At 37.5% G+C, this 22,036-nt stretch overlaps 1 protein-coding gene and 1 pseudogene across 5 annotated transcripts in view; both read right to left on the reverse strand.

Moving 5' to 3' along the window:
• DPH6 (diphthamine biosynthesis 6) overlaps nt 1-22,036 on the reverse strand; it is a gene marked incomplete at its 5' end in the record, with an annotated part of 217,059 nt that overhangs the window by 148,267 nt on the left and 46,756 nt on the right. The window lies entirely within an intron of this gene.
• Nucleotides 18,191-19,753, reverse strand: LOC309960388 (small ribosomal subunit protein uS2B-like; annotated as a pseudogene). Its single transcript has one exon. The product of its transcript is annotated as a small ribosomal subunit protein uS2B-like (transcript).

Here is a 22,036-nt window from a genome sequence, read left to right on the forward strand (position 1 = left end):
AGTATATCCTGCCACTCCCTTCTGGCCTGCAGAGTTTCTGCTGAAAAATCAGCTGACAACCTTATGGGGATTCCTTTGTATGTTTTTGTTTGTTTTTCCCTTGCTGCTTTTAATCTTTTTTCTTTGAATTTAATTTTTGTTAGTTTGATTAATATGTGTCTTGGTGTGTTTTTCCTAGGTTTTATCCTGTATGGGGCTCCCTGTGCTTCCTGGATTTAGGTAACTATTTCCTTTCCCATGTTAGGTAAGTTTTGAACTATAATCTCTTCAAATATTTTTGCAGACCCTTTCTTTTTCTCTTCTTCTTCTGGGACCCCTATAATTCAAATGCTGGTGTGTTTAGTGTTGTCACAGAGGTCTCTGAGATTGTCTTCAATTCTTTTCATTCATTTTTCTTTATTCTGCTCCTCGGAAGTTATCTCCACCATTTTGTCTTCCAGTTCACTTATTCATTCTTCTGCCTCAGTTGTTCTGTTATTGATTCCCCTAGTGTATTTTTCATTTCAGTTATTGTGTTGTTCATCTCTGTTTGCTTGGTCTTTATCTTTGTTAAACATTTCTTGCATTTTCTCAATCTATGCCTCCATTCTATTTCTGAGATTCTGCATCATCTTTATTAACATTACTCTGAATTCTTTTTCAGGAAGATTGCCTCTTTCCTCTTCATTTATTTGGTCTTGTAGGTTTTTACCTTGCTCCTTCATCTGTGACATATTGTTTTGCCGTCTCTTTTTTTTTATGAGTGGGATTGTGTTCCTGTCTTACTGGTTGTTTGGCCTGAGGCTTCCAACACTGGAGTTTGTAGGCTGTTGGGTTGAGCTGGGTCTTGATGCTGAGATGAGGACTTCCATGAGACCTCACCTCGATGAATATTCCCTGGGGTCTGAGGTTCTCTGTTAGTCTAGTGGTTCCGACACACAGTTCCCACTGCAGGAGCTTCAGCCCAACCCCCGGCTCATGAGCCAAGATCCCACAAGCCACATGGGGTGGCCAAAAAAAAAAGACAACAATAACAAAGTAAAACATAAAATTAGACTAGGAAACTAACAGATATGCTAGAAAGAATATAAAAATAAAAATATTTATGAATCAACAACCAGAAGGTACAACAGTACCACAATAGTAAAAAAGAGGAGGGAAAAGAGAAAAAAAGGGGGGGCAGGGTAGGCCTTGGCTGTGGAGGGTGCGGCCTAAGCAAGGTTGAGGTTTGGGCAGTGGGTGTGGCCTATGCTTAGGACCCATAGGGCTGGAAAAGGCCCTGGGGGCTGTCGGCAGTGGGGTTTAGGCTCAACAGAACAGAAAGGGGCCCAGGCATGCCCTCCACCCCTGGTTCAGAGGGTGGGGGACTGCACCTGGCAATGCAGCAGGCTTCCTGGGCTTGAGTGTGCAGAGCAAATGCCCTCTTCTCCTCTCCTGCTCCTCTGGTCCCACAGGGCCCCTCCCACCTGCCTCTCCTGATTTCCCCTTGGCCTCCTTCCTATGCCTCCAAGGACCTACATGGACATACATGGCCTGGAAGGGGCTTTTCAGGGCAGGGGATCTGCCTGGGAGCTCAGCCTGCTCCCTGGGGCCCAAGGGGGTGGGGCAATCACCCTCTTCTCCTCTCCTGCTCCTCCTGGAGGGTCCCTCCCACCTGTCCCTCCTGATCTTCCCGGCCTCAGTGGCACCAATCCTGTCTGGCCTCCACTTCTCCTCCCCCTTCAGTCCCCCCACATCCTACCGGTTCACTTGGGGGTTCCTTCCATCTCCTTGGGAGTCAGCCAGCAGGTACCCTAGTTGTGGGGAGATGCTAACTCAGTGTCTTCCCCCATCACCATCTTGATTCCGTCCCCCCTTTACCTTCTCTTTAAATGTTTAAATTTTTTTGAAAAAAAAATTAAAAGGTTAAAGAAAATAAGGCCTGGTGGATTTACTCTCAGCAAGTCGTATCCCCACAAAAGCAATGATAAACCTGGAGAAACTGTCAGAAACAACTATCTCTGGGATCTGGAAATTGATCAAAGGTATGTACCAAATTAAGAAGTGGTTACATTGAGTACGTGAAAAACTACTGAACTTTGGGAGTCTGTGGCATTCTTGCCTGGAGCTGCTCCCATATCAAGGCAGGGGAAGCTGAAAAAATCACCAGTTTTATTGCTAGAGGAGGCTGACTAGATTTGGAATGAGCCATGGAAAAATCTCCACATCCAGTGGCATCGTCAGTACCAACTGTGATTTCCCCAGCAAATGAAGTGAGAAGACCAGGGACTCAGGCTGAGGCTGCAATCCCGGTTGGGTGAAGCAGTGGACTGTCAGACTAGCCAGACATATAACAGGAGACCCAGAAAATGAAACAGCATAGAACCAATTGATAAATTCTACACATATATATGCAGGAGACACAAGAGAGGGCCCAAGCTAGCTACACATTCCTGACAATGGTAAGCCTATGCAGATAGGACACAAAAGGGAATAGTACCTGATTATTAAACATGTTATATTTACTATAAAATCAAATAATCAAGATAATGGTACTGGAGTAAGAATAGGCAAATAGGTCATTTAAACTTAGAATGAAGAGTCTAGAAATAAACCTTCACATTTATTGAATTTTGACAAAGTTTTCAAGGCAATTAAATGGAGGAAAGAATAGTTTTCAACAAATGGTACTGAAATAATTATCTATGTGCAAATGATTAATTCAAATCCTTTCCTCACACCACATACCAAAAAATAACTAAAAATATATTACACCACAGACTTAAAGTAAGAGCCAAAATTATAAAACACTTAAGAGAAAATAAAAAAGAATACCCAAATGGCCTTAGCTTAAAAGCACCACCAAAAGCACAGTTCATAAAAGAAAAAATTGACAAATTGGACTTCTTAAAACTTAAAAAATTCACATCTCAAAAAATACCGTTAAGAAGATTAAAAGATAAGCCATGGACTAAGAGAAAGTATTTGTAAATAATATATCTGCTAAAAGACTGGTATACAGAATATAAGAAGAATTCTTGCAACTGAATAATAAGAATTCAAACAACATAACTAAAAAGTGAGTATTACCAAAGAGAACATGAATGGCTAATAAGTACATAAAAGATGCTTAGCATCTTTAGTCATTAGCAAAATGCAAATTAAAACAATGCAATTCCAATACACACTCACTAGGATATCTAAAATCAAAATGTCTACAAGTGAGGTGAGAATGTAGAGAAAGGGAAACCCTCACTCGCTGCAGATGGGGATTTTAAATTGTGTAGTCATATTGAAAACAGTTTGGTAACTTCTTTAAAAGTTAAGGATAAATTTATCATATGACCCAGCAATTTCATTCCTGGTACCTATGCATGAGAAATGAAAACACATGTCCACACAATTTACATGTGAATATTCATAGCAGCATTACATATACTAGCCAAAAACTGAAAACAATTTAATTTTCCATTAATTGGTGAATGGATAAACAAAATGTGAGATACCTATATAATGGAATACTATTCAGCAACGAAAAGGAATAAAACACTGATACATGTACAACGTAGATAAACCTAGAAAACACATTATGCTAAGAGAAAGAAATCACATACAGAAGACTACATATTAGATGATTTCATTTACATTAAATGTTTAGAAGAAGCAAATCCATAGAGACAGAAAGCAGGTTAATGGTTGCCTTGGGTTGGGGTATGGGAACAAGGACAAATAGCACAGGAAAACTGGTGGAGGTAAAAATGTTCTAAAGCTAGATGGTGGTTGATTGTCCAACTCTATAAATTTACTGAAGTCACTGAATTGTACACTTACAATGAGTATTTTATAGCACACTGCCATTTATACCTCAATAAAACTATAAAATACAAATAATTAACAAGGAATTCCTTAGTTGTGGAACCATCCTGCATGCCGTGCAGTGCAGCCAAGATACAAAAATAAATAAATATCAATAAACAAATTTTAAAAATTAAAAAAAAAGTCATTAGGTCCAGCCCACATGCAAAGGGAGAAGATTACAAAAGGGCAGGAACACTAGAAAGCAGAGATATTGGGGACCATGTTAGAGGCTGTCAAACGCAATATGTAATGGGTAATTGGGTTAGTTACACTATTCCTTCTACTTTTGTGTATGTTTGAAATTTTTCCCAATAAAAATTTCACGAGAGAGAAAGTATTATTTTCAGAAACTAAATGCAAGTAAACATTTATTTTTAACAAAATTTCAGAAGTTTCTACAAAGTAGCAAAATAATGAAAATGTTGTTAAATGAAAAAATAATAAAATGATTATTTTAACATTTTTTGACCACTTACCACATACCAGATACTGTTCTAAACATTTAACATGTATTAGTGTAATTTAATTTTCACAAAAATCCTCTGCAGTAGGTATTACTAACATCCTTCAGATGAAAAAACTAAGGTACAAAGAGTTAAATAACTGGGCTTCCCTGGTGGCACAGTGTTTGAGAGTCTGCCTGCCGATGCAGGGGACGTGGGTTCGTGACCCAGTCCGGGAAGATCCCACATGCCGCGGAGCAGCTAGGCCCGTGAGCCATGGCCGCTGAGCCTGTGCGTCCGGAGCCTGTGCTCCGCAATGGGAGAGGCCACTACAGTGAGAGGCCCGCGTACCGCAAAAAAAAAAAAAAAAGTTAATAACTTGCCCAAGGTCACATAGCTAGTAAGCAGTAGAGCCAAAAATTCCATGGGTGGCAGGGAGGGGGATGGGGACTGAATGGCACATGGGGAACACATCAAAAGTTCAGAATTAGGAATTCTTGGAGAAGGGGATTAAGATTTTTTGTGTTGCTATGTGTTGTCTTATTAATGTTTACATCATTACTACACAGTTCGGGTGTCAAGATATGTTATTATGTCAAAATAACTAAATGGTCTTATTCTCTCTTGTCAACCCCATTACAGGATCAGGTCATTACAAAGACAAGTTTATTCTATGGTTCACACTCTGCTCAAAAGATCAGCATGGATTATTTTTAGATGTAAGCAATATTTAATAGCTAATGTAATTTCTCATTTATACATATCATAAATGTGGCCAGCTGTTCTTTTCAACTCTCTTTTGTTCTTCTAACAAATCACGTGCCTTCATCAGTCTCTGATCAGTTGGCAGGGCAAGGCTTCCTTTTCTCATGCTTCACTCTCCCTCTGTCCAAGTCAAATGTCTAAAAACTGTTTGGATAGAATATTTCTGAATTTATGAAGTAATTTCACATATATTATCTTATTTGATCCTTCTCACACTAGCCTGTAATTAAATTGACAGTTTATAGTATTGCTCTATTTGGATTATAGTAGTATGGTAAGTAAGTGGGGAATTCAAAACTCACACTGGAACTCCTGCTTCTGAGTCCAGGGCCCTTCCTAGCACCCACTCTTCTTCCCTAAATCGTTCTGGAGTTTAGGAGACCAAAAATCACTAGTTAGTTTAAGTAATTAAATATTAGTTTGAAAAGAACAAAAAAAGAATTGTACATTATGTAAAATAAAGTTCTACAGAGCTATGAAAGAGATAGAAATGATGAGGAAAGGAAATTATAATCAGGCAAAGGGAATTTAAAAATCTGGTTGAGGGCCATAGACATTTTAATACAGGAAAAAATGAGACTCTGAATTTTATTAATATTAAATTCCCTAAAAATACAAGGTTGATACTGCAACTTTGTGCATAGCAAGCTATAAAATCACCTAGCATCTTGTAATTTCAGCCAATGAATACAGTAAATACATACTTAGTTGTCTGTCCAGCATCTCTTTTGTGCAAAACACCCACCTACCATCCATGTGGTAACCACAACTATTTTTTACAAGATGATTTGGTCCCTGTGGAGATAACTAATTGGTTCAAAACTGGGCACTCCAAGCTGGCCAACAGTTGTTTCTCAGAAATTTGAAATTGAAACTAATAGATTTCAATCTCAGGCTAAGACGGACTCTTGAAAAGGGAGTTATAACCTTGAAAACTAGGAGCAGCCATGTTTTCTACCATGTAATCTGGGGATCTGAGAAAACCAGCCTTTTCAGAGAAAATAGAGTGGATTTTTAAAGAGAAGCAGAAATAAGAGAGAAGAGTTTTGAAAGTACTCCAGTCCCTTGCTCTAGAGTTTTATGACATTGGCTTCCCTTCTGTCCTTAAAACACTTTTTTCTAGATTAAAAAAGACCCAACTAATACATCATAAGTAGAATAAGATGCATACTAATAAATATTAACTAGAATTACAACCAAAACTTATTCACCAAACTTTTGCAGGAAAGGGTCCATATCTTTCTCATGTTCATATTACAGTGTACACAGAATAAGATGCTTTTCATTTACATAATGAAATATTAAATATAAAAACCATTTTTTCTGGTGCAATATATAAAAACTATTAAATGTTTTACTTTGGGGGGATGGAAAACAAATTCTATACCTTCATGTGCAGTTCTATTTGTCTAATAATGCACTATTTTTTAGAATGTCAGCAAAGGTTATCTGGGTATGGGATTACAAGAGTTTTTAAACATTTTTCTTAATTAACAACCTAATAACGATTACTTTTAAAAAGTAGCAAAAAGCAATAAACTATTTTTGGCAAGCAAACAATTAGACAAAATTACTGAAAATGCATAAGCCCTGAAGCAATGCTCTTCATGCAGGAGGTGCACCTAAACTTAAAACACCCAAGGCTAAAAGAAGACTGAGCATTTATCTTTGTACTTGGACTAAATCTACTCTAGGATCCCTGGCCCTTTTTCAACTGCACCTCAATTCTTGGGTGAATCTGCACTTCACTAAGTAAAGTCTGAGATTTCTGTGGCTCCCATTTAGTCCCTCTTAAAGGAAAATATATCCCCCAAAACCAGAAAAGAAAGCAGTCTGAATTGTCAGTTATAAAGAGAGATTTGTAGTGGATCAAGTGAATGTGGAATATAGTTAATAAATGAACTATGTTCCATCATTGTAAAACAAAATACCTTCAGTCTATTTGACTAGAAAAGGAAAACTATTATAAATTATTATGTGTACGTGACCACATAGAGCCATATAATGAGAGCAATCTGTTGTGCCAACCTTTCACTTTCTTTAGGTCCAGGAATGTACAAAAAGAATATTTTCTTATAATAAATTCTTGTGTGCCTCTTCATTCATGCTATTTTATTTAGAATTTTTCTTTTCTGAGATAGCCTCCTGGGACACGCATCTCATTTTCATGAGGGTTCCTGAGAGACTTGAGCATACAGTATTTACTTCAGTACAATGTCAACAACATATTGCAGAACATTTCATCTAAAATAATAATAGAAAATGTTGAGCCATCTTTCCATTTGGAAAAATATATCTGGAAGAATGTGATGTCTGACGAAATCCACAATGCTTAAACACACTGTGCCATCTCAGCTTGCTTTGGGAATTTAAAGATACATATATATGTATATATATTCTTTTTTAAAGAATAGAAAAATGAAGACAGATAAAAGGCCGCACAACATTAGGGAAGAGAAAATTAATGGATATCGATATACAGTGCCTGGCACAGAGTCAACAAGAATGCCATAAGGTTAGCCGACTACCTTGCTTGGTCAAAAGTGAAATGACTGGATTTGTAGATAAAATTTTTCTACAAAGTAGACTGTTACTGAAATTAATGTCCTAAACCAAGTTCTTTCAAGTTCTTCCTATAATCACTTTCTCAGTGGCATTTTCAATTAATCATCTGAACTTCCATGGTCAAACATCAAACATGCGGCCAATGAAGGAAGACAATTAAATTCACCTATTACGTTACTCAAGTTTTTCACTCAGAAATAAGAATATTTGCCAACTAACAAATGAAAATTGTTTATCATGTGGGTGCTAGAAGGTAATCCACAAATTTCCTCCTTATCAGTAATAGTAATCTATAGGAATAAGATTTCCTAAGATTCAGAAACATTTTCTCACTAAGGATTATTTCCCATGGCCTTCACTGACTGAGATTTTCAAGTCTGAGAGTATTGCTAACAATCACTGAGGTGTTAAATAAGTGCATGCTCTTTGCTAAAGGTTTCACATGTATTATCTTATTCCATCTTCATTATAACTTCATAAGGTATGTTCCTTTACTTTTGATTTTACTAATAAGAAAACTGAAGCACAGAGGGATTAAGTAACTTATTCAAGAACATACAACTACTAGGGCAGGTTGGCTCCAGAGTCTGGACTTGTAACCACTACACTGAAACATCAGGGCAAAGGTATAGAAAAAAACGAATAATGAAGTCCACTATTTTGGTTTACTAGACACTAGACAGAACTTGACAAACATAGTTCCAAATGTGTGAACTACTTTTATCTGATTTTTAGTGTCATCTTTAACATGGTTCTATCTTCTACCTTAGGAAGGTCACTAACTTTTAAGTTCTTTATTCAAAAGTAGTAGATTCATGCTGATCTACCAACGTTCTCTCATCCGTAGTCACAAATAAAACATGTGAAGTAGCTTGAGGTAAGAAGGGGAGTAATTGGGCAGAGAGTTAGACAAACGGCTTAAGAATAACAGAAGGGAGAGGAACCATGTACCTAGTAAATGCACAGGGACAAATAATGAAGTCATAATGTGGAGAACTCTTGTATTTCAGATGAGGGTATTTTAATAACATTTTTATTGCTCCTGCTGTATTTTCTGAATCTGAGATTAAAATGTACTACTACCTATTTTAAGATTCTATTTTAAAATTGAAGATTTCTATCCCAGCCTAATATAGCCTTCTAGAGAAAGCTCTGGAGCCAACTGCCTAGGTTCAAATTATGATTCAATCATTTATTAGCTGTGCGGCCTGGCAAAAGTTACTTATCTTTCTGTGACTCAGTCTCCTTATCTGTAAAAAGGAAAGATACAACAGTAGTATAGAGTTAATGTAAGGAGTATATTAATACATGTAAATCACTTAGAACAGTGCCTGCTCAAAAGTAGGCAATTTTTATTTGCTCAAAAAATATTACCTTTAGTTATTATTACTATTACTGCCTTTAGTTATTATTACTAACAATTATTATTATTACTATTACCATCATTACTACTACTTGTCATCCATCTATTTCTGAATGACATACTTTTTAATGATTTTCAGATTTCTCTAAAATGATAGCTATTTGTGCAATGCACAGTTTAACTTTTGCACATACTCACTATTTTGGAGCACCAAACTCCAAAATACCAAAGCAAAGAAACCAGAGCAGTTATTTCCATTATTAACTGAAAATAAACTGGATAACAACATTAGTTGGCAAGAACTAAAAAATAAAAATCATGTTAAAATACTCAACTGTTGATGATTATAAATACCTGTATCTTTAGAAATATTAGATGGCTGAATTCTTAACTTTTGCTGAATTCTTAACTTTTTCAACAAAACTTCATACTTCAAACAAGAAACTTCTTTTCCACCATTCTCCATATCAAAATTATCCATCAATAAATTCTACCAACTTGTCTCCATTACAGCAACAATTAACATTCATACAGTCTAAGAGCTTCAAAGTCAGTTCATGATTAAAAAACAAACAAACAAGAAACATGAGCAACAGAAAGAAAGCTACCGTAATCTGATAAGTGTCTACAAAAAGCCCATGGCAGGTATCTTCTTAACAGTGAAATAACTAAAGGCTTTCATTCTGAGATCAGGAATAAAACTGCCATTATTCACAGGTGATGTAATTATGCACAAAAATCCAAAACAGTTAACAGAAACACTATTAGATTAATAAGTGAGTTTAGCAAGATCACTATATAATACAAGGTCAATATGCAAAATTAAAATTGTATGTCTATATGTCAGCAACAAATAATTTGATATCACTGTATTATGGGCTGAACTATGTCTCCACAAAATTCGAATGTTGAAGTCTTAAACCTCCAGTACCTCAGAATGTGACTGTATTTGGAGATGAGTCCTTGAAAGAAGTAAATACAGTAAAATGAGGTCATATGCGTGGGCCCTACTCCACTATGACTATGTCTTTATAAGAAGAGTAGGTCTTCTATACCTTATATTAGGTCACAGATATACTCACAGACACAGGAAGACCATATGAAGACATAGGGAGAAGGTCATCTGTAAGCCAATGAAAGAGGCCTCAGAATGACACCAATCCTACTGACACCTTGATCTTGGACTTCTAGCCTCTAAACTGTGAGGAAATAAATTTCTATTGTTTAAGCCACTCACTCTGCGGTACTTTGTTATGGCTGCCCTAACAAACTAATACACATTGGCATAAGCATCAAAAACACTCAGACATAAATCTAAAAAAATATGTGAATGACTTCTACACAAAAAACTTCAAAACATTAAGAGGAATTAAAGAAGACTCAAATAAATGGAGGGATATACTACATTCATGGATTAAAGATTCAATATTGTAATGATGCCAGATCTCTTCTAATTAATTTATAGATTCAGTATAATCCCAATCAAAATGCCAGTGGATTATTTTTGTAGAAACTGGCAACCTGATCTAAAATAGCTGGGAAAAAAGCACAGCACTCTTAAAAAAGAAAAAAGTTGGAGAAATTACACTACCAGATAGTAAACTTATTATAAAGCTGCAGTAATTTAAAAAGTGTTCTAATGGCACAAGAAGGAACAAATGAACCAACAGAAGAAAATAGGGAATTCAGAAACAGATCCACATGTATAAGATCACTTAATTTACGTCAAAGATGACAATGTGGTATAGTGAGGTCTTTTCAATATATAATACTGGGACAAATGGATATCCATTTGGGACAAAAAAAAATGAATCTTTACCCCTAGTTCACACTATACTCAAATCAATTTCAAGTGCACATCTAAATGTGTAAGTGAATAATAGCTTCTAAAAGACTGTATAGAAGAATACTTTTCTGACTTTTGGATAGGTAAAGATTCCAAAACCAAGGTATAGAGATGCCTTATCTAATAATAAAGGAAAAAATTGATAATTTAAAATTTTTAAGCAGAGTAGAAGATATTTTTCTACCACAGAATAAAAAATATTTGCAACTCATTTATCTAACAAAGGACTTAACAATATCAGAAATATAAAGAACTCCTAAGTCAATATGAGAGAAAGAGAGGATCAAACAGAAAAACTGTCAATAGATTTGACAGGGCACTACCAAAAAAGAATATCGAAATGGTGCCTTCCCTGGTGGAGCAGTGGTTAAGAATCCACCTGCCAGAAGATGTGGCACATATATACAATGGAATATTACTCAGCCATAAAAAGAGACGAAATTGAGCTATTTGTAATGAGGTGGATAGACCTAGAGTCTGTCATACAGAGTGAAGTAAGTCAGAAAGAGAGAGAGAAATACCGTATGCTAACACATATATATGGAATTTAAAAAAAAAAAATGTCATGAAAAACCTAGGGGTGAAACAGGAATAAAGACACAGACTTACTAGAGAATAGACTTGAGGCTATGGGGAGGAGGAAGGGTAAACGGTGACAAAGCGATAAAGAGGCATGGACATATATACACTACCAAATGTAAGGTAGATAGCTAGTGGGAAGCAGCCGCATAGCACAGGGAGATCAGCTCGGTGCTTTGTGACCGCCTGGAGGGGTGGGATAGGGAGGGTGGGAGGGAGGGAGACGCAAGCGGGAAGAGATATGGGAATATATGTATATATATAACTGATTCATTTTGTTGTGAAGCTGAAACTAACATACCATTGTAAAGCAATTATACTCCAATAAAGATGTTAAAAAAAAAAAAAAAAAAGAATCCACCTGCCAATGCAGGGGACATGGGTTTGAGCCCTGGTCTGGGAAGATCCCACATGCTATGGAGTAACTAAGCCACAACTACTGAGCCTGGGCTCTAGAGCCCATAAGCCACAACTACTGAAGCCCGTGCGCCTAGAGCCCGTGCTCTGCAACAAGAGAAGCCACTGCAATGAGAAGCCCGTGCACCACAATGAAGAGTGGCCCCCGCTCACAACTAGAGAAAGCCCACGCGCAGCAACGAAGGCCCAATGTAGCCAAAAAGAAAATAAATTTTAAAAAAATCGAAATGGACAAAAGACATATAAAAACTTTTCAATCTCAGCAGAGAAATGCAAATTAAAATCATAATGCATAACATTATATACCACCAGAATGACTAACTTTTTTTTTTTTTTTTAAAGTGGCAATGCCATTTGCTGACAAGGACGCGGAACAACTGGACCTCTCATATATTACTGGTGGGAGTATAAATTGGAACAACCATTTTGGAAAACTATATGGTAATATCTACTAAAGCTGAACATAGGCATACCCTATAACCCAGCAACCTGACTCCTATACACATTTCTAATGGAAATGAGCCTACAAGTACACCAAAAGATATGTACAAAATATTCTGTAACAGCCCCAAACTAGAAAGAGCCCAAATGACCATCCATAGTAGAATGAATAAACAAAATATGGTATATTTATACATTGGGATACTATGCTACAATAAAAGTGCACCAAGTTACTGCTCTGTGCAAACACAGAAGTATCTCATAGACATAAAACGGATCAACAGAAGCCAGATATAAACTCATAAATATTATGATTCCAATTATTTTATGTTTAACAATAGACAAAAATAACCCATGGTGATTGAAGCCAGGATAGTGGCTGCCTTTAGTGAAGGGAGAGTGGTAACCAGGAGTGGATATAAGAGAATTACTAAGGTGCTCTTTTGTATAAAACTTTGGACCCTTCTAAAATATTCTCTGAAGTGAACCCAAACAAATTTTAAGCAAACTTTTTAATTGAGGTAGAATGCACATATAGAAAAGTGTATCAAAGTGGACACCTTGATGAGTACTTACAAATAAAACCACCTAAGTAAATTCTACCCAAATCTACCTACTTCAGCCTCTTCACATATCACTCTCAACTTTCACTCTCAGCACTGCAGCCACACTAGCTTTCTCTCAGCCTCATACTATGCACCAGGCTGCTCTCCTGCCTGCTAGAGGCCTTTGCTCACAGCCATCGGTGGGATGGAAACACTCTTCCTTCCCAGCACTTAATCAGATACTGTTCAATTGGACAAATTTCTTACACTCAAACCTCACTTCAAGAAAGCCTTTCATAATCCTTGACCAGTTTAAATTCCTCCTCATGGCCTCATGTACTTCTCCTTTGTAGTACTTGTCGTAGCTGCAATTTTATGTTTTAGATGGTTTATTTGATTAATATCTGTAGACACTAACAACTAATTATGTAATTAATTAGTAATTAACATAGACATTAATTACTAGACTCTAAGCAGATGCTCACCATTATACTCCTAGCAGTAAGCATAGGGCCTGTCACACAGTAAGTACTCAATGAATATTTGTTAAATAAATGAATGAAATTTAATGAAATCTAAAAATAAAATATTATGGAATCAAGAAAGAGGTATTAGTGAGTTCTTCCTTATACAGCAGTTGTTATTTTTGCTGTTGTTCAGGAGTGAATTTACAAATATTTACACATTTTGGAAACCATCAATGACACCAAGATACAAAGTTGTCTAGTAGAGTTGGAATCAACTCTATTCTCTAAAATGTGTTCCTTTTTCACATAGCAAGTTTTCTTGTCCTGGGAAGGGTACTCCTAAATTTTTTGTAACCATATCCATAGTCAGAAGTTGAGAAAGTAGAGCTCAATAATATGGTTAACTACTGACAGTAAAACCAAAACCAAAACCAAAAAACCCTCAAAAAACCTCTTTTTTAATCAATCTCTATATTTTGGGGGTGGGGCTCAGGGGGAGGAGAGAAAAGAAAAAGAATACTAACCCTGCCAATCTATCAAAAATTTAATCAACTCTCAATACAATGGAGGGAAAAAGATAACTCAAAATCATAGTTAAAAGTAACAAAACCAAGACACAAAACTGATCTTCAAACTTATTTAGTTAATATTATCCACTGTCATTCCAAAGCCATTACTCCAAGTATGAGGTATTTAAAAAAACAATTATTATTCTACTAACATTACCCAATAGTGTAAAAATCATATAACAGTTTAGAAACACCAAATACCACACGAATGGAAGACCACAGAACAAAAGATTGCCATCTGTTAAAATGGCCTATTATTGTTGACTGCACAGAGTTGTATTCTTTTTTCAATACTAGAAGGAAGCCTATGCAACATGAGTTCATCACTCTGCAAACCATCCTCTTCACTTGCTATAGGTTGAGCAGATACAAGACTCTTAAGTCCAGCACCACGCAAGGTCATAGTTTAATAGTTAGTACTTTCTCTCTGGATAGTTCAGAAGTTTAAAAGCCCCTGCCCCTAATAACTATCTCAAATGTCTTCCTAACCATGCTCTTGGATGTTTGTAAGTTCACAGGCTTGTCCCAAATAGATCTAGAATGATAAAATGTTTAAAATACAAAACAAGAACAACAACAAAAATCCCCTTTCAGTCTCAGGTCCCTCATTTTTTTTTTTTTTTTTTTTTTTTTTTTTGCGGTACGCGGGCCTCTCACTGTTGTGGCCTCTCCCATTGCGGAGCACAGGCGCCAGACGCGCAGGCTCAGCGGCCATGGCTCACGGGCCCAGCCACTCCGTGGCGTGTGGGATCTTCCCGGACCGGGGCACGAACCCATGTCCCCTGCATTAGCAGGCGGACTCTCAACCACTGCGCCACCAGGGAAGCCCAGGTCCCTCATTTTTAACAGAAAAGTCATGAGCTTATATGAGCACTAGAGTCTCTCTTCCCCATCCCGCATTCACTCCTTTCTCCCAACTCTCATTTTTAAAAATAAAATCACCTCTTGGGAGAAAATTAGAGAATCCTCTTATTCCTTGTCTACCATAAGACACAGATATTTTGCACAGGTTGTCACATGGTTATCAAAGCATAAGGTTAGTTATTTAGAAATTTTCTACTCATTCACCTCACCTCATCCCACATTTACCCACTTCCCAGGAAGTACAGTTAAGAAATGGCCACCAGTGGTAAGTACAGGCTTCGCTGTTGCTAGGAATGGGCCTGCCTACTGTGGGAGTCAATACAATTTGATCTTTTGATCTTCCCTTTTAGTCTCAATTCATACAGTTGTTTTTACATAGATGTTGTCAAAGTATACGTGTAATTTTCTATCTCGTTAAATCATATGCATTTTTATGTGTTAATATATAGGCTTTAGCACTGAACTATCCCATTGGGATATTTAATGGGATGTCCCATGGGAATAACTTATTTAACCATTCCCACAATGTTGTAGCTCTCAGAGTAGCAAGTTCCAGTAGTTTGCTCTTCCCTGAGAAAGCCACTCTATACTTTTCTATTTTCCTAAATTTGTCTCTTGCCAGTTCTAGAACACTAAATATAGAATGACCTTGTTCTTCCTTCTCATACTCCTTTCCAATTCCCTTTGCTCTTGACAAAGTTTCTCTTGAGATACTACAACCAGAACCAAATGAAACAGTCTAAGTGCAGGACTTATAGAACTTACACCAAGGCAGAATCCTCTCTCCCCTCCTCCCTTCCTCCGTCTCTTTCTTTCTCTCCCCATCTCTCCTTCCCTCCCTCCCTTCCCTTCCTTTCCCCCCACAAGTTATTTTTCTGATGATTATAAGACTTAACTTACCTTTTGATTACAAATGCATTTTAGGCTGATATGTGTACCTCCTCTGTTCCAACCTATCAAATTTTACTAATGACACAGAATACAAGAATATCTCTGGCCCCGAACCTACGTCCATGGAAATCTGGGAAAAGGCTTAGATGTGAAATAGTAATTATTCCAGTGTGTGTTTTAGGAGGAAAGGGAAGATAACGAGGGAAGAGTTAAGAGAGATGGTCTGCCGGCTACTGCTATAGGGATAGAGGCCCCAGGGTCCTAATGTGAATAGCATGTTTGTCATAGCCAAAATCATTTTATCAATAACTGAACTTGTTTAAGTATTAAAGAGAATAACTAGTCACAGCAGCAAAGGAAAATCACAAGTTTGTGGGTCTAGCAGATGCTTGTTCCATTACGTTCTGACCACTGTGTATTTGACAGGTGTGCCTGGTGGGCATAGGTGCAGAGGTGTCATGATGGCGAGCTTCCCATTTAACTCAGAAAGTACCTTGCCAACAGCTGCAGCAGTGTCAATAGAAAGAAGCAGGAATAAGGTTCCTGCAATAACATACCCATAACAACCAGCTCGCTAAAGCAACCATTCAGTCTTCTGAATGTCAACAAGGTCACAGACTGTAATGCGGCTTGTTTTCCACTGGGCAAAGAGGTTAAGAAGTTGATGAGATAAGAGGTAAAGTTAACAATTTTAAGGAAGTTGTCATATTTTTCTAGGTTCACCCCTATCATGAATATGAGGACAGTTTTTGGTCCTATCCTTTAAGTAAGTCCTCTATTTTCCAGGATAATGAATGTATCAGTGTATGCCACAACATAATCAGTATCATAACCACTCCATATAATGCTGATGGTTAGGAAGTCAGTGATGGGCTCTCCCTTGATTAGAAGCTTCCTATTCTCAGTCCTGAATCTTATACCTTCTATGAGTCAAATCATATTGCTACAGTCAATGAATAGATCACTGATGGCTATACTCTCCACCTTGCAAATGTTTTCAGCATACTAACAAGAAGCTCAATATGATCCAAGTCAATTTAATTTGATATTCACTACCTTTTCTCAGAACTGCATCTGCTGGCAATGTAATCCAGTGATCAAGGAGAATGAGAGTGCTAGGGCTATTTTTATTAACAAGCATATATTGATTTGGGGGTCCTTGTTGTGATTTAAATAATAACTCAACCTATCATTCTACAAGCAGTGTAGGTTATTTTACTACATACTTGTTCACATGAAGGCTAAACTTCCACTGCTTTGTTCACTGGCATTTACTTATTCATTGAACAAATAACTGGGGTACCCAAATATGAACAAGGCACCATGCCTACTCAAATCTGGTATTGTCCAGCATTTTGTTTCTACTAGGAATAAACTGCAAGCCAGCAGATTTTAACATGTACTCTCTTTTCATGATAATTTTTAACGTTAAACAAAATGGGGCTTAGTTTGATTTACGCATTATACGAGTTTCTCCATTCAAACGACTGTCCGTGTATTTCTTCCCTTTTTTCCCTCTCTCATTGCCCGTCCTCTTCCCAAAAGATATTTCCCCTAATTTCATAATGACAATCAACGACAATAATAATAACAACCTAAGATATGGAAAAACATGAGAAGCTTCCTTTCATGGTTATATCACTTTCTGTTGAAAACCATGGCCTCTTAGCTTGTTTTTTCACTTTTCAGCAAAGTGACTCTCATGGATGCCAGAGCAGCCTTCCTGTTAGCATGAGTATTCAGCTTAGTCAAAAACTCAATTAGTCGTCTAAACTGCTAACATGGGTCAATTTCTAACAAGTGTAATTCTTCCTCGAAATAATGTTTCACATAAAAGATAAAAAACATAGAAAAGTTAGTTGCACATTACAACTTTTCTTCAACTTCCTAGTGAAAAACAAAGGCTCGGTCTCTGTTATACACAGAGAAAACATTTTAGGAACCATTGAGTTGATTTGTGTACTGGAGAGTCAGTCTAGTTGTTTGTTTCTTTGTTTTTTTAATAAACAGAGTAAATATGTTCCCGAAAAGTTAACCCTAAAATAAAACTCTGATCATACTTTTTTTTTTTTTGCGGTACGCGGGCCTCTCACTGTTGTGGCCTCTCCCGCTGCAGAGCACAGGCTCCGGACGCGCAGGCTCAGCAGCCATGGCTCACGGGCCTAGGCGCTCCGCGGCATGTGGGATCTTCGACCGGGGCACGAACCCGTGTCCCCTGCATCGGCAGGTGGACTCTCAACCACTGCGCCACCAGGGAAGCCTCCCTGATCATACTTTTGTTCCTTCTTTAAGAAACTTCCGAAACTCAAGTTTTTACATTTATCTTCTAGAGAAAAAGTAGGAAGTCATTCTGATTTTAATTTTGTTCATATTCTTTTAAGGGTGGCTATATTTTAAAATAGTTCTCAGAGAATTCCTAATCAAGGTAAAAAGGACTACACAATGGGTCAAAGACATTCTTAAGCCAGACCTTAACCCATCCAATTTAAGTTTAGCATGGAATATTCTCAAGGTCAGTTCAATCCTTACACCTAGGTAGCAAATATTCTTTTTTTTTTTTTTAGAAACTGTTCATTTTCCATCAACCTATTTCCATTTTAAAGTCTGTGGAAGAACAGTTTAAGACCACTCAGTGGCCTGAGCAGTGGGAGCTGCAGACCAGTCTTCAGTAGCAGGCTGAGCACTCCAGTCTTCAGTGGTGAACTGCTGAATAGGCACACAGGGCACCTGCACACCCTCAGACCAGTCCGCCACCTCAGGCTGAGTAGCAGTGAACTCAGGAGCTGGAGCAGTCCATTCACCTTGAAATTCCTCCTTGGCCACAGCCTTCTCAGCTGCCGCCTGCTCTTCCTTTTCAATCTCTTCAGGATCTCTGTAGAAGTAGAGATCAGGCATGACCTCCCATGGGTGTTCATGGGAGATGGTGCCACGCATGCGCAGAACTTCCCAGGCAAGCATCCACCACATCAGACCCACTGAGTGAGCTCCCTTGTTGTTACATGGGATGGCAATGTCCACATACCGCAGAGGAGAGTCTCTGTCACATAGAGCAATGGTAGGCAGGTTAACGTAAGAGGCCTCTGTGAGAGGCTGGTGGTCAGCCCTGGGATCAGTAACCACCAGAAGTCTTGGCTCCCAGAAGGCCGCCTGGATCTGGTTCGTGAAGGTTCCAGGAGTGAAGCGGCCAACAGTAGGAGTGGCTCCAGTTGCAGCAGCAAACTTCAGCACAGCTCGCTAGCCAGTATTCCTGGAGGATATGACACTGACATCAGCTGGGCTTTCAGTGGCAACAATGGCATGAGCTGCCAACAGAAGCTTCTCCCAGGTTCTCTTCAGATTTATGATGTAGATGCCATCACTTTTCCTTTTGTAGATGTACTGTTCCATTTGGAAGTCAAGGTTGGTGCCACCTAAGTGGGTTCCTGCTGCAAGGAATTTGAGGACATCCTCCTCCATTTGCAGGACATCAAGGGCTCCGGACATTGTTAAAGTTTCCCTTTAAGTTGTGATGGGAATCCAGAACAAAGACGTATGGACCCTTATCTGGTGCGGAAAGCCGAGGCAAATATTCTTGACTTCAATCTCTCATTTGATAAATAATCTAGAACTATGATGCTTTAATTTTCCTAACTGGAAAACAATAAAAACAATGGCTTTAAAATGCTCATTCAGAGGAAAAACTTACTCCTTCAAAGTTTTTTTATGCAAATTGACAATTTTAAATGCTACTCTGCAGTTTTCTATATTTATAATTAAGATACAGCTAATTATACTGGCACCAAGACATCATATGAATCTGTATACTTTATATGAAGCATTCCATGAGTGGGAAATTATTGAATTTGGGAGACAGCTATATGGGGATTCATAATGCTATTCTCTCTACTTTTATACATGCTTAAAATTTTCCTCATTCTAAAGTTAAAAAAGAAAAATAAAAATTAAGCATTAAATAGCCACCAGAGTGATAGGAAACAAAATACCACCAGAATCTCTACATTACTATTTCCAACCACTGTTCTCCTATTGACAAATAATTGCCCATTCAGTTTGTTTGTTTTCTATTGGTGAATCCAAACTATAAGCTGTCCATTTCTCAGCAGTTAAAGAACAGTAAGTAGTTGACATTGGGATATTTATTCATCCTTTGTAGTATAAATTAATGTAAACTAAGTGACAATATTTTAAAGGTTATTCTCAATTATTAAAAATGAGACTACTGTTTTATAAATTAAATATAGGATAAACATTTAAAAAGGAATATTTGAAAAATAAAAAAGCTACTTGGAATAACTCTTGAAGCAATTTATACATAATATAGAAAAATTGCAACACTAGACTGTTATGCAGACATTTATTTAACTTATTTGTAGATATCTCTCTTTTGTTTTGTTTTGTTTTTTTTTTTTGCGGTACGTGGGCCTCTCACTGTTGTGGCCTCTCCCGTTGCGGAGCACAGGCTCTGGACGCGCAGGCTCAGCGGCCATGGCTCACGGGCCCAGCCGCTCCACGGCATGTGGGATCTTCCCGGACCGGGGCACGAACCCGTGTCCCCTGCATCAGTAGGCAGACTCTCAACCACTGCGCCACCAGGGAAGCCCCTCATTTTGTTTTTAATTCACTTAAGAAGGCAGTTTAGGCTCATTAGGATCATTATTTAGGATCATTATTAATGATCATTATTTAGGATCATTATTAATACTAGAAAGGGAGGACTATATTTGTTTGAATCTATGAACTGTTTTCTGGTATGTGATTCTTTCATCACTGACATAGTTAAGTGACCATCATAAGGTGACTGTATCATCTGTTGTTTGTTGCCCAGAAAACAGAATCTTTCAGCAGCTGTATTCATTTAAGTTCATACTAATGCTGTATTCTCCCTTCTGAAGTATGGAAGATTATTCTCATAGAAATTTTACTTAGCAATTGCTATCGGCTATGGTTTCTGGAATGCTTTAGTTATATATTCCATAATAAATTATATTTACTACTTACCTTTGATATAAGTACATAAGTAATCTGTTTCCTTAAAAGTGATCTTACTTACCAAACATCCCTAATTCTTTTCAACTTAAGTGAAAGTTAAATTTTAAAAACTATCTCGTTTTCAAATTTCTGATTTCTAACCACACATGGACTCTGGGCAGTTTGGCAATCAGTCCCCTTTTCTTTTCTCCAAAGGGATCATTCCAAATGTTTAAAATTCTCCTCAAATCCCTTAATTACTTCCATCATCTCCACCCACTTGAGGTAAATGGTCTTGCCTCCAAGACCACAGAAAAAAAAATAGCAAAGGACACATAGTCCTTTATCATTCCATTTCTCCTTTCTAAACATATCAATATTCTTCTGTCCAGAGCTAACCCACAATCCTGTGCTCTTCACACCATCACCTCCGTATCTTCCTGGATCTCATTCAGTCACTTGTCTTCAATAACTTCCTCTCTATTGACTACTTTTTCTTAACTTATAAACACATCCCAATCTCTCTCGTCTTATAAAATGTGTTCCTTCTACTGATTAGCCATTTTTTCCTCCTTATCAAATCACTTCATGGGAAAAAAAAAACCCCGACTCTCAATTCTAAATAATAGCATAACATTAATAATAATAATTAACACAACATTAACTTATTCAGTCCTCATCACAACTCTATAAGGTAGGCAGTATTTATTTCCATTTTATGGAAAAGTAAACTGAGGCACAAAGAGGCTAAGTGACTTGCCCAAAGTCACATAGCTAGTAAGCAGTAACTGAGAAACCAGGTACCAGAGCCCAGTTCTTTCCCACTATGCAACACTTCATCCCCTGGGTAAGGATATTTACTCACATGACTTTGATTATTAATTATACACTAATAATCACTACCATCAATCTATCCAGTCTTGATTTTTTCCTATTTAGTTTCATTACTTCCTATTTTGAGATACCTTGATTTCAATATATTCGAAAGACCTAGCCTCCATCTCTTTTCTCCCTATGCTTCCTCTACACTGCTACAAAAACAATCTATCCATTATGGTTTTTAACTTACAAACCTTCAATGACTCTCCATCACCTACAAAATAGGGTCTCCAAACTCTTCAGCAAGGCACACAAGACTCTTCATAACCTGCTCCAAAATTACCTTCTCACTTCTACTCCTGCAATTACTTACACATATCCTCTAATCACCAAACTCTGAGAAGTATGTACCATGCTTTGTCACAACTTCTGCTGAACACAGAATGTTCTCTCAGTTTGGGAAGTCACTTTTCATTCTCTCTTGATGAATCATTACTCATCTGTATTTTCCAAACCAGCCATCCTGCACCTTCCCCAGGTAAAGCTAATCTCTCTCTCCTACTTCTACATTCCCAAAATACTTGTAAAAAAAACCCAACTCTATCATCACAATATAATATTGTTCTGTCATTAGTAATACAGACTATGAGCTCTTAGAGAACTGGGACATTCTCTTAC

The sequence above is a fragment of the Leucopleurus acutus genome (assembly GCF_964270905.1).
Source record: "Leucopleurus acutus genome assembly, chromosome: 1".
Taxonomy (NCBI): domain Eukaryota; kingdom Metazoa; phylum Chordata; class Mammalia; order Artiodactyla; family Delphinidae; genus Leucopleurus; species Leucopleurus acutus.